This window comes from Suricata suricatta, chromosome 8 (assembly GCF_006229205.1).
Source record: "Suricata suricatta isolate VVHF042 chromosome 8, meerkat_22Aug2017_6uvM2_HiC, whole genome shotgun sequence".
Lineage (NCBI taxonomy): Eukaryota > Metazoa > Chordata > Mammalia > Carnivora > Herpestidae > Suricata > Suricata suricatta.
In genome coordinates, this window is record NC_043707.1 from 76,714,275 (window position 1) to 76,729,458 (window position 15,184).

Below are 15,184 nucleotides of genomic sequence, written 5' to 3' on the forward strand. Positions count from 1 at the left end.
TCAAGATTATTTCTCTACTTCTTCCCCAAGCATACAGGACTTGAGAACAATACCTCTCAAACTGTCAATGGTAATTTTTTTTCAAATTTTCCAATTCTTCATGGACTGATAGATCTGTAAAATAAAATGTGTGCATGTTACTAGAAAAGTGAAATGATAAAATGCACCCTAACTGCAAGCCTACCTTTTGATTACTAGATTTAACAGACATAAAATTATTCTGTCAAAATGCTTTTAAAGTTTCTAAACTCTTACTCTCAATTTCAGTGTATTTTTTGTCACAGATCAGTATAAGACGGTTTGTGGACTGGTGCTAATCATGGAATGTACTTTCAATGTAATTGGCTTTGAATATTTTAATTATAATCTGTTCCTTCTCTTTCTTATAGAATTACTATCACATATGATATATAATTTTAGTCTACTTTGATTTATTATCCTCACATTACTATTATTTATTTAAACTATATCATAGAGTCAACATTTATTTAGACTTATTCATATGTTTCTCAATTTCATAGCCTACCTTTTTATTTAAATTTAATCTCAGACCTTCCTTTTATGACCCAATTCATTATTCTGAAATAGTCTTCTAAGATTTCCTTTTAGTGAGGGTAGGTTAGTGGGAAGTTTCTTGTTTGTCTCGAATGTCTTTATTTCTCCTAAAATCTTTAATGATAGTTTAGCTTGGTATCTAATCCTAAATTGATAGCTTTCTCCTCCCACCCCCCTTTTCTCAGGACCATGAGGATATTATTCCACTGGCTATTTACATTATTGGGATGCTGCACATTTTGTAAGTGATCTTTCTTTCCTTCTTGGCTACTTTCAAGTTTTTCTTTTTATACTTGATATTTTTAAATATGTTTATAATGTGTCTTGGTGTAGATTTTCTGTTGTTTATTTTGCATGGAAGGGCATGTATTTCCTGAGCCAAAGTATTCTTTTTCAACTCTGTCAAATTCCCATTCACTGTATTTGCCAGTATTGCCCCTCTGATATTTTCTATTGTCTTCTGTGAATCATACTAGAAAAACTATGGCATATTTCTATTCTATCTTCCTTGTCTTATAGCTTCTGTCCTTTCTTTTGAATTTGAATCTTTTGGATTTCTCTGATGCATTTCTTCAGGTTTGACAGTTCTCTTCACAGTTCTGTTTTTTGGGTTTTTTTTGTTTTTTTGTTGTTTTTGTTTTTTTTTTTGGTAATTCACCAATCTACTTGTTTTGATTCAATGATTATGTAGTTTTTATTTTCAGGTTACTTATTTTAATTTTTCTTCAAATATTTGTAAAGTATCAAAAAACTTAGGGATTTAATTCTTCTGTTTGATTCTGCTGAACGCACGTGTGGTGCTACTTTTATTAAACTTCTGTAATTTTATACTGTGAGTTTAGTTTTGGTGGTCTTTTTCTGTGAAAATCAGATGGGACTATATTTCAGCTTTATTTTCAAAAGTAATATTTTAGAGGCTGGGTGGCTCAGTCAGTTTAGCATCTGACTTTGCCTCGGGTCACGATCTTGCAGTTTGTGAGTCCAGGCTCCAAACTGGGTTCTGTGCTGACAGCTTGGAGCCTGGAGCCTGCTTCAGATTCTCTGTCTCACTCTCTCTGTACCCTTCCCCTGCTCATGCCCTGTCTGTCTCTCTCTCAAAAGTAAATAAACATTAAAAAATTAAAAATAATATTTTAAAATATAAGGGCCCTAAAATAACCTAACTCATGATTATTTTGTGTTATGATTTTCTGCAAGGTATACAGTATAAATCTTATTATCACAACTGTGATGTGAGGATAGGCTTGTATTTGTAAATTCTTAGATACTTGTTTCCACCACAGCACAAGCCAAGCCAGTTAAGGAACATGTTATGTTTTCTTATTGGCTTATTTTCTTTTAGAGCCTTTTCCAGGACAGATAGCTCTTTCCTGGTCTGGGAAGCATACTTATGGAAAAGTCTACTTCAACCAACCCTACCTACCCTCTCTGACCCCCCTCCTCCCCATACACTCTGATTACATGGGCCAAGGTTTATTACCTGTATTCTCCAGTAAAAATTGATTTCAGATGTTAGTAGGGATATAGCTTTTAGCTTACCATTCTGGTTTTCACTTTCCTCTTTGATTTGGGTCCTTAAGGCTTTTTCTTACTTGGGGTGGGGCTGAACTTAAGTATACATTTAAAATAATGTTTATTATATTTTTCCAGAATTTTTAGCTATATCATAGTGAGACATTATTCAGGAGATTTAGCTTGCCATAGTGTTATTTGAAATGTAAGCATATGACCCAATTCATGTTCTCTTTTCTTTTTGTATTCTAGGCATACTTTATGTCTTTCAGTAACTCCAATATCCTTTAGTTACTTTCTAACTCACACTGTTTTAGTTAGGGTAAGATTAAGCATACTCCAGCTGTAAAAATAAACCTTCTAATTTCAATGTCTAAAAAGTATAGATGCTTTTGGTTTACTCATCTGACCTGACTTGGGTGTTTCTTGTGGTCAGGTGGATTTCCTTTGTGCAATATTTCAGATACTCAGGCTCCTTCCCTCCCAGGGGTCAACCATGGAAAAAATGACACACACCACTTTCACCAAACTCATTGGATAGAAGTTAGTCCCACAGCCACCTGTGGATGCAAAAGAAGCATAAGAAACTCTCCCTTTCCAGTCAGGGCTTTGTCTAATGAAGATTGCACATTACAGTGGGGGAAACACTCGTTGTTATACGGATACTTATCTCGGTGACAGATGTTTTGTGTGTGATATTCCCCGTGCCTGGACATTTTCCCTCACTTAGGGTCTCTGTCTCACACTGTCTTGTGCTTTGTCACCCAATCACCATCTAGGAGAGCCTTTCCAGATTAAGTGAGGGCTTGGTTTCATAAAAATAACCTAATAAATCCTTCACCCTTTCTTAGCACTTATAAAATTATAATTGATTTAATGTCTGTAAAATTGTTTCTTCAACCTCTGATTCCCTTGCTTACAATAAGCTCTGTAAAGGAAGAGCTCCTATCTCTCTCTCTCCCCCCTTCACCCCTCCCCTTCACATGATATTACTAGTTCCTTAGTGTCTGGCAAGTTGTGAACAGACAATAACTATGTGTTAATGAGTAAATAAATAAAAGAGGTTTGTATAAAATAATCAACTCATGTATAGCAGAAACTGTAAGTTTTACTATCATCAAACTCTTAAATTCTTAGTGTGTATAAGTAAATTAATAAATCCACAAGGTATTTATGAAGAGTCACTCAACAGAACAGGTTCTGTGACAAAGCCAAATACATATCCTTTGCTACTAGGCATCTCATCTCCTGGAGGAGTGAGGACTTTAGGCATTCCTAGGCTGGAACATTAAAACTCTCCTATAAAAAAAATTAGAATTAGTAAATATAGATTATGGGTATGGCAAGATATGTCAGCTCTGATGTTACCACAAACATTATTTTAGTCTTCAAATTAGAGACATACATTGTTTCTTACACCTCCTTACTGTGGGAACCACCTTTCCTGCCTTATAGAAAGAATAAAACTCATTCCATTTAGATATCCTACAAAAGGATTATCATACAATTAAATATGAATTTGGTCCCACAGTTAGTAGTATCTAAACTATTAAAATGGAGGGTTTTTATGTGATCATTCATTCTCTCCAATTTCAAGTATATTGAGGTCTAAGGTATTTTTTTCCCTCTGAAATATAATAAAATAAAATTACATACTTCTTAAAGCAGATAAAATCAGTATCGAGGTATAGTTGCACTAAAGATAGTAATATGTCAAATAAGTGTTAATATATTTTCTTCAAAAATGTTTTAAAAACTCCCGATAGCTAATACTTTTATGATATTTTATTTTTATTTCCTTTTTAAAGTTTTTCTTTTCTTTTTCTTTTTTAATAGGTTTCGTGGCTTCTCTTTGGAGCTCCTGACTTTCATGCTGCTAGATTCTCCTGACCAGGTAAGAAGAAGGCAATGAACTTATTTGAACTCCTGGAATAGAAACTTACTTTTGCTGAAATATACGCATGCATTCTGTCTAGACTCTAACATACATATGTCATTATTCAGCACTGCCATATTCTTCACCTTAAGTTGGTCGTTGGTAAATGGCTGCTTATTCCTGCTTCATTTTTTTCACCTGTGTGGTTTTGCTTTGAATGTATGTTATTTTTTTTCCTTAACCATTCAGATTGGCTGTGAATTATATCAGGAGAACAGCCTTTTAGTAATCAAGGTCAATAGGAATCTCTCCTTCTAATAAGTCATATAAAGCCTTTGCTGTGTGCTATTCCACAGGGCAGAGTAGAAGCTGTTTTATTGACCAGACTTTCCTAAGGGGGCCTTGTAACATTTGCAATTTTTGCCCTTAGGGCCTGGTAGAAGAGACCTCTGCTACTCTTTTAATCAGTACCAGAATCAGCAATTAACCTATAACTGTAGCTGGTGTCCTAGAAATGAGGCAATGTAATCTTTTCTCATTACTTCTTATGGGAAAATTGCTTTTGACGTGTGTGCTTTAAGGTTGCTCACACTTTTCAAGAAATATCCCTTTAGCCTATGTCAATCAGTACACATATTACCTCTTCCATAGATGGTCACATTTCAGCTTATCTGACCTAAACTGTTCCGCATTATAATTCACCTTTATGCTTTTATGGGTGCCCTGTTCATGTTTCTATCAGAATACTTCTCACCGTGTTATATAATCATCATTTTACTCCCTTGATTGGAAATCTTCTGAGATTAGAGAGCATTTATCTTGATAATTCAATTCCTTGGCAAATGACTGGTTCTTCATTAATAACAGCGTTTCAGATCAGACTTAGTAACCAAAATTGTCTCTGCACAATGAAGAGTGCCTAGCACATAGTAATCTCTCGTAACTATTTTTTGAATATGATTCTTAATAATAACCGAACGTACAATACTTCTTTTATGATGGGCACAGTTCCAACTCTATTTATATTAATTCACATAACCCTCAAAACCACCTTAACAGGAACAGCTATGATTTTCTCCATTTTACAGATGAGGTACTGATGTAGGAAAGGGTGAGTAAATTTCCAAAATGGCACACAGCCAGGAAGCAATGGTACCATGAGTCAGATCTGGTCATTCTGGCTCCCAAGTCCATCCCCCTAACATTGCTGTGGGATAAAGCTTCCCCAGAATGAAATGGCTTGCTAATGAAACATTTTTACATATAAGAGAAAGAAATATTTACACTTACATAAAAGACATGTTATAAATATATGCTCAAATAGGTTATACGAGTGGTAAAGGGAAATGTATTATCTGCATTCATGTACATTTTCCATGAAACAAAACTGTATATCATTTTTCCAGAGAACGCTGTGAATAAAATGAAGCCTCTTTACATTTTATATCTGGAATTAAAAAACCTAGTGTATAATTAGAAGTGATAAAAAGACTTTCAGTTCTTAATGTTGAACTATTATAAGTTTGCGGTAGTATCTAAATTAATATTACCATGATAATAAAATACTACAAGAGAATGAAGATATGCATCATCAAAATTTTCTCATTAATGAACAGTGTTTTAAGCTCTCATACTAATGAAATGGGGCTTAGGATAAAAACGCATCAGGAAATAGTATACTTTTGATAATTAAATAAAAGATCTATGTAATAGTAGACTGTGATACATTTTGTAATTCACTTTAAAGCCTTTTATTTTCGTAAGGCCTTGAGATACAATTCTAATTGCATTAGGAAACATTTACAAAACTTAGTTTAATAAATGTTTCCTTAAAGTTTGTAATGTACCTCACAGAATGGAAGAAAGATTATAGACATACTCAAAATTGAGTTTGAGATAGTGTACTAATTGGCATGTGCATGTTCCTGGTATATGTAATCTGATTAAAAGATGGGTATGTTGCATAGATGCATTCATTGCATAGGATTCTAAAGAAAAAGAAATCAGCCTTTAAATTTGGCTCTAGGATTTATTGCAGGAGGATTCATGATACCATTAAGATTGTTGTCCTGCTGAAATGTTTGTGTGCAATTATCCAAGTTTCCTAAATTTAAATATAAAACTACTTGAAGCCGATTCCTAATTTTACACATAGTGTTTGCTTTGCTTTAAAATTTAATTGAAATTGGCAACTTATTTTACATTAAATTACCTTATTTTATTTCATCATAGGTAATCGTAAATAGATGTACCTTAAACATAAAATTAAAACGATCTATTGTTTCAGATGTAGGACATTATTCCTGTCTTTCCCACACACTAGCTAGCTTCAAATAATTCTCTTTCTCATTCTCTTTTACCCTCTCTCTGTATTATTTAAAGCTTGTGTTTTAGATTTATGGAAATTTTCATTAAATTACTTGGATTATTTTCATTTTGGTGTGTGTGTGTGTGCGTGTGTGTGTGTAGTCGAGTTTAAGATACAAAGAGTGAGCCTGAGGTACCACTAACACTACCATTTTTAGATTTCACTTTGAATTACAGATTCAAAACTTACAAATGGGAACCAAGCTATGTCTTCTTTCCTAAGAGTTATAGACTCTGGGCTTTCCCAGAGAGAAGTTTTAATGCCATGAGATACCATAAGCCCTTAAATTCCTAGTATTTTTTCACAATCCCTGAAGGACATACATTTCTGGGCCACTGTACATTTTCCAAGTGTTTTGTAGGCTCCTCATAGATTAGCCAGTGAAGAAGAATAGATCGTTTTCAATTTGACAGTTATGGGATTGCAGTGCTACTGTTTGGTAATGTAAGAGTAAGTTACAATCTCAATCACACTGTGTTCTTTTTCTTATGACTCCTGTATTCTTAGTTCCTATAAACAAGGGAAGCAAGGTATAGCTGTGTCTATTACTTCCTGAAAACTCAGTTTCTGTTGTGATGACACTCAGGGAACCTCTCCATATAGAATTTCTCACGGTCTTCAGTAATATTTATTATTAGAATAATAATTAGAATGTTTTAAACTCTTATCTTTATGGAAACTTTAAACATAAATTAAACATAAATACCTGAAGTTTACCTACTTTGATTCAGTGACACTCTCTTAAAAGACTTTAAAGAGGATTGTTATGGCATGAGTTGGGGACATGTGATAATTCTCCGCAGATTAAAAAAATACCTAAGTAATTTAGGAAACCATTCATCTAAATAATAGTAGTTGGTTGTATTCCTTAGAAACCAAAGAACTTAGTCGAGATGTTCTCTCAGGGGTATTAAATATAATGCCTTCCACGTAAACCAAGTCTGTGATTAAATTCTGTTAAATTCTATACACTACATAAGAGTTTTCATCATAATCTACTCAAAATTCCAGAGGATAAACAGATAAGGTCAATGGTATGTATGTTTGTTCTTAAACTTTTCTGTAGTTTTTGGGTATAACAAATAAAAATGTAACAAGTACCATACCTATTACACATTAGTATAAGCAATAAAGCAATTATGAGTAAAATCTATATAGCTATAATTTATGACTAGGTGGTTAAGAACCCCATAACTACTTGGTAACTGAGTGATTTTCCGCAAAATAGATCTCTAAGGCTTGTTTTGCTTATCTGTTAAAACAATGAGTACCTCCTTCATTGCATTTTTCTACTTTTATAATAGTATTATTAGGACAACTGTGAGTATTACATGAAATATCACATATAAATCACCAGAGTATCTACCTTTTGGTCAACAATTGCTTGTTGTGATTATAATGATTTACTTATACATTTATAATTTTCAGTTGCATATAGTTTACATCATTGAATTTTCTTAATGAGTTAGGGGGCACAAATCTTTTATTTATTTTACAGTGTAGGATATTGAGGTCCAAAAAATTGAGTCAGGTGTACAATCACATAATTACTTGCTACAACTGTGGCTTGAACCCATTATTTATGAATTTAAGGACACATGCATTAAATTATTTTCAAAATTGTATTTCATAAAATATATCACAAAACAATCTTATAAAAAATCCAGTTTAACGTCTTTTGCATGTTTCATCTTATTCAGAGACCTGTATAAAAATGATAAATTACTTAGATAGTGATGTCCAGTTTACTCAAGTTGTATTTCATTGCCTTGACAACCTTTGGAAAGTCTTCTATGAGCTCCTCAAAGACCTGGGTTTGAGTCCTGGCTGGACCAGTTAAAGGCCATTTGTGTGCTGGGGACACTTAGGGAATGAGGCAGAGTTGCTATTCTCATGAAACTTCCGAGTCTGGCAGAGTAGAGATTACAAACTACAATTGTTGGTATCACTAGAATATTTCAGTTGTTGAAGTGCAGAATTTGTTAATTTCTGGTTGTTTCTTAATATCAAGGTGAATGTTATGTTTAATGAGTACATATTAGTATGTCAATACTTTATAAGTTAGAAAGTATATTCATTTAACAGTTGGCATTTTTCTAACTCAGCCTCAAGCACTTTAAATTTTTTCATCTTCCAACTTGGAATTGTCTCAGTGACTCAAAGCTAACTCATAAACTTCTTATTCCAATCAATGTTGTCTTATGCTTAGGCCCAAATGGGTACCCCCGTGGCTTTTTTTAGGCTGTTCATGCAAAATGTGTCTATTCCCTTTTCAATTTTCTATTCTGCAAGATAAGTATCCTTAATTTCATCACCTATTTTTAATATGACCTAATCTGAAAACTATCCCAGTATGCTTAGTCTTTTTCTGAAAGCGCTTCGTTTTATCTATGAGACTTTACTCCTAGTCACCAGCCTCCGAGCCAGGGGGCAGCTGTGACCGTGGAAGTAGACTCCTAACATTTTCTGATTTCTAAGTAGCAGTAGCAAATTTCTGACCTCAGGATAGGATTTAAAGAGGAATGACTTAAATGCTAGTGGCAGAGTCCTGACTTCTCCTTTTCCAGTCTGATCATTGCTCCAATAAGCCCTCAAATTCTTGAAATGCCTCATTTTCTTTTCTTTCACTCAACCCTGAATCATCAAGCTATGAAATGTATATATAGGGTCCAAACCATAGTGCTTAGCACTTAGTACATTAAATGTGCGTACTTTAAAAGTTTAATTTCACTTAATTTCCTTTGACAAACATCCCTTTTACAAATCATTTAAAAAATAGGGTATACTTTCTAGATGTTTGATCAGAGCAAATAAATTCAAGAATGACACCATCTCACATGTAAATTCATTTAACATGTACTTATTGAAGGTCTATTATGTTCGGAAAATTGTGAACATGATGGTTAACAAAATAGACATAGTTTAGGCTTTCATCTATTCCATTTCAATGGAAAATGCACTCCATGGAATCAGAAATAAATGAATTGGGGATAGATTTTTCCTTTTGGAACAGGATTACATTTCTCATGAACTGGAAAATCTAATGAACTTTCTTTGGTTTTAATAGGAATAGCCAAGTGGCCCTTTTTGTATGTGTTCTCAGCCCCTGGTTGAGTCCAGGTTTTCTTTCCCGTTGTAGACGTAGCGAATCACTATCATCCTGGCAACTGTGGGCTTTGCAGAAACATTTCCTTTTTGACAACACAGCATCTACAGCTTCATATTTCACAAATTGAGAGAGGACTATTTGTGTTTTAATAATGTCTCTTTGCCTTCTCTAGCTATACATGTCACTCAGCACTATTAATGATGCATCCTCTGATTTCCTGGTAATGTGTTCATGGATTTCCTATTCTGTTTGTTATTTGAGAGCCAAAGAAACTGGTGTCATTCTCCTTTCCCATTCATTTCCTGTCCCCTTGGAACAACACCACTTGTCTTGCAAGCTACCCAGCGGCTAGAGGTTCTTTCACCTTGCCTTCAACCCAGTGCATAGTTCCACTTAACCTTCAGTTAAAATCAGTGCTTTGGTTTAGGTTCAGGGAGAATCTAGGTTGCTCAGGACTTGGACCTCGTAATTTATTGTGCTGGCAAGATGGACTCTTTAATTTTTTTAAATACTTATGTGTTTTTGAGAGAGAGAGAAAGAGAGACAGAGAGGGTGAGCAGAGAGACAAGTGGGGATGGGTCAGAGAGAGAGGGAGACAGAATCCTGATGCAGGGCTTGAACCCATGAATTCCATGCAGGATGGAGTATTTAGATCAGATTTAGTATTTAGGTCAGGGCTGCTCTGAGGTATTATAAATGTCAAAAGTTAAGTTCAACTCTTGTGACCTGGCCACAGGACCAATAACATTTTTACCTTTAATGTAGAAGTGTGTTTTGAGATTCAGAAGGAACAAAAGAAAATAAAAATATGCCCAAAAATATTGAAGTATTTTTGAGGTTTGACTAATTTTTAAATTAGATATTATGAGTTTATCTAAAATAATGATTCTCTGCATTTTATGGAGTTAAGAGACAGACCTATTTGTACAGTCTATGGTCCCAAGTAAAACTGTCTCAAATTAAACTAACACTAAGATAAATGGGGATAGAGCTGTTATGTATCTGGAGAAAATTATACTAGAACATTGAATGGCAAGTGATAGAAACCACGGATTTGATTATTTTCTCAAACATACCTTGTTTGAGATTATTCAATCTCATATATTTAGTCTTGCTTCTAAGAGGTATTCTTTTTTTCAAATCTGCCATCTAAATCACTAAATTTTCCCCCTTTTCCAGGAATAATTTCCCTACCTCTTCTACTTAAGTGGAGTCTCTGATTTTTATATAAACCTGACTGCACAGGGAGTTGAATATCAGTGTTTGAGGATAGAATTGGGCCCATAATCGGTATTGAAATAAAAAGAATAATGAATTGAAAACCTGTGTACTTAAATGTGTGTTTTCCATTTCTGACTGAAAATGCTGCTCAAATGAAAGCCAATTTTCTTTTTGTGAACTGAACTCATAATTAGGAACTTGAATTATAATTGTCATAGAAATGGTAGTTATAGTATAGACATATTACATTTGATTAGATTTTGCACAGGGGAAATTCTCCTTTCTATTAACTGGGCATTTAATTCGAACTCCACAGAAGGTAACTTTGAAGTTGCAGGCTGAGGACTCTGTTCTGCCCGAGCACTCTGGCTCGGTCATGGCAGCCCATGAACATGAGGACCGGTACTAAAGACTGATGTGAAAAATTGTCGTTTCAGTTGTTCTGGGTTTCATTTTAAATTCTTTTTTAATAGTGTGGTTCCATTGTCCATGGCATAAATCTGGGGGCAGGATTTGCATTTAGAATGCTGTAAAATACACTGTTCCTTTGGGTATACTAAGGAGGGTACCCTCTACCAATTCACATAAATCAAGGTAAGAATTCTAAAAGCAAAGCAATTTGATTAAGCTCTAAATTTAAAACATTACAAGATTGTGGTCTAACAGCCACTAGAAACTTAAGTCATCCCGCATCTATAGCATTGTTTAGTGTAGAAAATTAAAATGACAGTTTTAAGAGATAAAGGCAATCTTATGCCTATTGAGCTTTAGGGTTCATGCCAGTTTATCTTGGTTATGAGGTGTAATGTAATATTATATACACATCTACTATAAACATTCAGACATTTATAGACATGTCAAAAGGGTACCACTTGATGTAAAATAAAATAAATTACAACCTTGTAAAAAGTTCCATGATTTACTCTACCATAGGTACACTCTTTTTCTACCCTTTCTGCCATCTTAAATCCCCAGGAGAAACTGAAGATAAATGACTGTAAATTTTACTTTAAGAGTTATCAGAGCAATAATGTATAGGTTTCCAGTGTCAGGGATCACAATCTACCTTTGCTTTTATTATGAGATAATATCATCAAAGTTTGTATATGACAAATGAATACATTCTCTGGAGATTTTCAAGTTTATATTTAGGTAATGAATCTATGAATTTTTCTTTTCAGAAATCTCACAAAAATCTTACGTATACTGAATTTGCCACAGAAATGTTTTTTTTATTTCATGTGGTATCATAAGTCCATAATTTCTTTGCATTTCTGAAACAGATATTAAAAAAAACACATACATCTAGGATGTAGATTAGGAGGTTTTTATTTTTTTTCCCAATGTGTCCTCTTTAAAGCTAACATAATTTTTTTCTCATCTTATATTCTGTCAATGACACTGCTGTGGGCTTGATTTTTTTTTTTAATGTGTAGGAGATGTTTGGCAAGTAATAGCATTCCTTTCCTATCAAGTTTTACAGCTTTTATATAGCCAGAACAACCCATTTAAACTCATATTCATTCTATACATACTCGCTTTTAGTGATATTTCTTCTTTGTATGCCCTCTTATAATTAGGAAGAAGGCCCCGAAGGGCCCAATTAGCCAACATGTGAATGTAATTATAACTCTTGACTTTTTTCTTTCTTCTCCTTGCATGTATGTCTGTGTAGTATATAGCATAACCTATTTGGGAGAAAATTCCAACCAAGAATAAATTACATATTGAGCTTTTTGCTAATTTATGGGAAAGATTCATCATAGTTGCCTAAGAGACACAGTTTCCTTTCACTCATATTAAGAATGGTAGAAAGAGAGGAGCTGCCATTCATAGAGAACATCCTCTCCCATTTGGAAGTTGAACTAAATGACCAAATTTCCAGTGAGCTCTGTGTCCAGTGTCAGGTCATCATGTAAGCGTGTTCTTGCCACCAGAGGGATTCTTAAGAGGGCTGAAGGCTCAGAGGTGAATTAGTGAAAGATGTGTCATCAGCCAGCATTGTTTTAGAGAAGACAGTTTATTGCTACAGAGAGTTAAGTTCTGAGGAGAGAATTGAAATTTTACTGCTCCATCAGATTCTCATGGCCAAGTTTCCCAACTGTGACAGTCTTGTTACGAGTTGACAAGTGTTGTCCCAGACACTCACAGACACCATTCTGAGAAAGTTTTCTCTCTCATATTTAAGAGGTTCCTTCTTCTCTTGGGAAAATTAAAGTTTTTTTTCCATGTGTGGTGAATTTTCAGAGACTATATTTCTCGTTATGAAAAAATGCATTTTTAATACATAGCGAAACCTTGGATTGCAAGTAACGTGGTCTGTGAGTGTCTGGCAAGACAAGCAAACATTACTAATAATTTTTACTTGTTAAATGAGGAATGTCTTGCAACATAGTATGTGATGTAGTATGTGATGACAAATGTCACATGATCACAACAGAGCCAATGGTTGTTGAAATTTGCTTTGTTACACAATTGCTTTTCTTTTTTGATGTCTATTTACTTTTGATAAAGAGAGAGAGGGAGAGAGAGAGAGATTGAGAGAGAAGAGGAGGCAGAGAAAGAGAAGAAGGCTCTTCAAAGCAGGCTCCAGGCTCAGAGCTGTCCGCACAGACCCCACCACAGGGCTCAAACCTATGAACTGTGAGTACATGACCTTAGCTAAAGTCAGACACTTAACTGACTGAGCCACCCAGGTGCCCCAATATGCAAGTGCTTTGGATTAAAAGCATGTTTCTGGAATCAGTTATGCTTGTAAACCAAGGTTTTTCTGAATTTGAGATTAACCAAGGCACTCTTAGTCTTAGTTCATACTTAATATGCAAGTGGCTAACCAAGTAAATATTTTGTATAAGTGCCTTTATTTTTTATAAATTTTTTATTGTTTGTTTATTTTTGAGAGAGAGAGAGAGAGAGAGAGAGAGAGAGAGAGAGAATGGCAAGCAGAGAGAGAGAGAGAGGGAGACACAGAATCCAAAGCAGGCTCCAGGGCCTAAGCTGTCAGCACAGAGCCCGACACGGGTCTCAAACCCATTAATGATGAGATCATGACCTGAGCTGAAGTGGACCCTTAACCAACTGAGCCACCTAGGTGCCCCAGTCCCTTTACATTTTTAACATAAATATGTAGCTTATATTAATATTGCCATCTTATACTAGGGCACTTTAGTACAACTATGCAAATTGTTCACTGTATTAATCCAGAAGGGACCATAACTGTAAACTCTGATGTTAATGATGCCCTCTAGAAGTCTGAAATATAGTAATTTGGACTTCTACTCTGAGTTTGTTTACTAATTTTCTTGTTTTTATTCCCAGTTTGAATCATCTGTCACCCAAATCTGTCACTATCTAAGCTTACTTGTTCATATTTTATTCTTGTCTGCCTTATTTCAGTTATAATGATAACAGCTAATGAGAAGTAACGTTATTTAACTGAATTTTCAAATTTAGTCCTCATAATAACTCTTAAACAATTTTATTACTTCTCTCATTTTACAGGTTAGAGAACAAAAGCTTTCCAAGGATACAGTTCTTAAATTGGGGGGCCGGGATTTTTAACCCAGGTCTTTCTAACTTCAGAGCTAGAGGCCTTCATCATCAATGCACACGTGAATTACTATTACATTCTACACAGCAGCTATGCATAAATAGGGTCCTTTTTTTCCCTGCCATATTATCTCCTGGAGTATTGGCCACCTGCTTAGCTCTTCTCTTTCCTGCTTTCAACTTCTTCCTCCTATGTGTTAATCACCCAGATTTCCCATATATCTGCCTTTCCCTACCAACTCTTAGTTGAAATAGGTGAAAGTTATATATAAAGAGAGAAAACACTTAAGAAATTCAAGTTCATCCTGCCTAGCAAACAAATGTTAAACTCTATCAAAATTTAATTTTCCTAGGGCAGTATCTGTACATCTTAGGAAATGTGGATCAATATTAACACATTAAATCAATTATAATTATGGGTTCACACATATCTGGAAAGATTTATGTCATATTACTTTAGCCTGCCTACATTATCCCTTTGATTCCTTGTGACTCAGTCTAGGTGGCAGCTCCTAGAAATCTACAAATTCAACATGGGGTTCTTACAAATATTGAGGGGTATTGGCTTGGGGGTAGAAGCTCTCTTGAGACGACAGCTAGATGTCTTTCAGAGGAGTTGTGTCAAATGAGAAGATTGGGAAAATCACAGAGATCTCAGTCAGAAAGTTAAGGGAATGTTACAATTGGATTAAGTAGAGGAAATGAGAGTAGTGAGAAGAAAAAAAATGATGTCTTATGGCTGAAAACTAAAAAAAGTTCTAAGAAATCAAGCATGCTGAACTACATACCTAACAGGAAACAAAAATTTACCTATTTAAGTGAAAATCTCTTTAGGTCTAACTTTATGTATTTGGTATTTATTCAACATAAACAGTATCAATGAGCATTGAGGCAATATCAAAAGTGCAATAGGGTCTGGTATAGAAAATCTGAAAATTTCAGAGTATAAGAATATATAGGCAAGAAGTGTCCTAAAGAGGATAGTATTTTGATA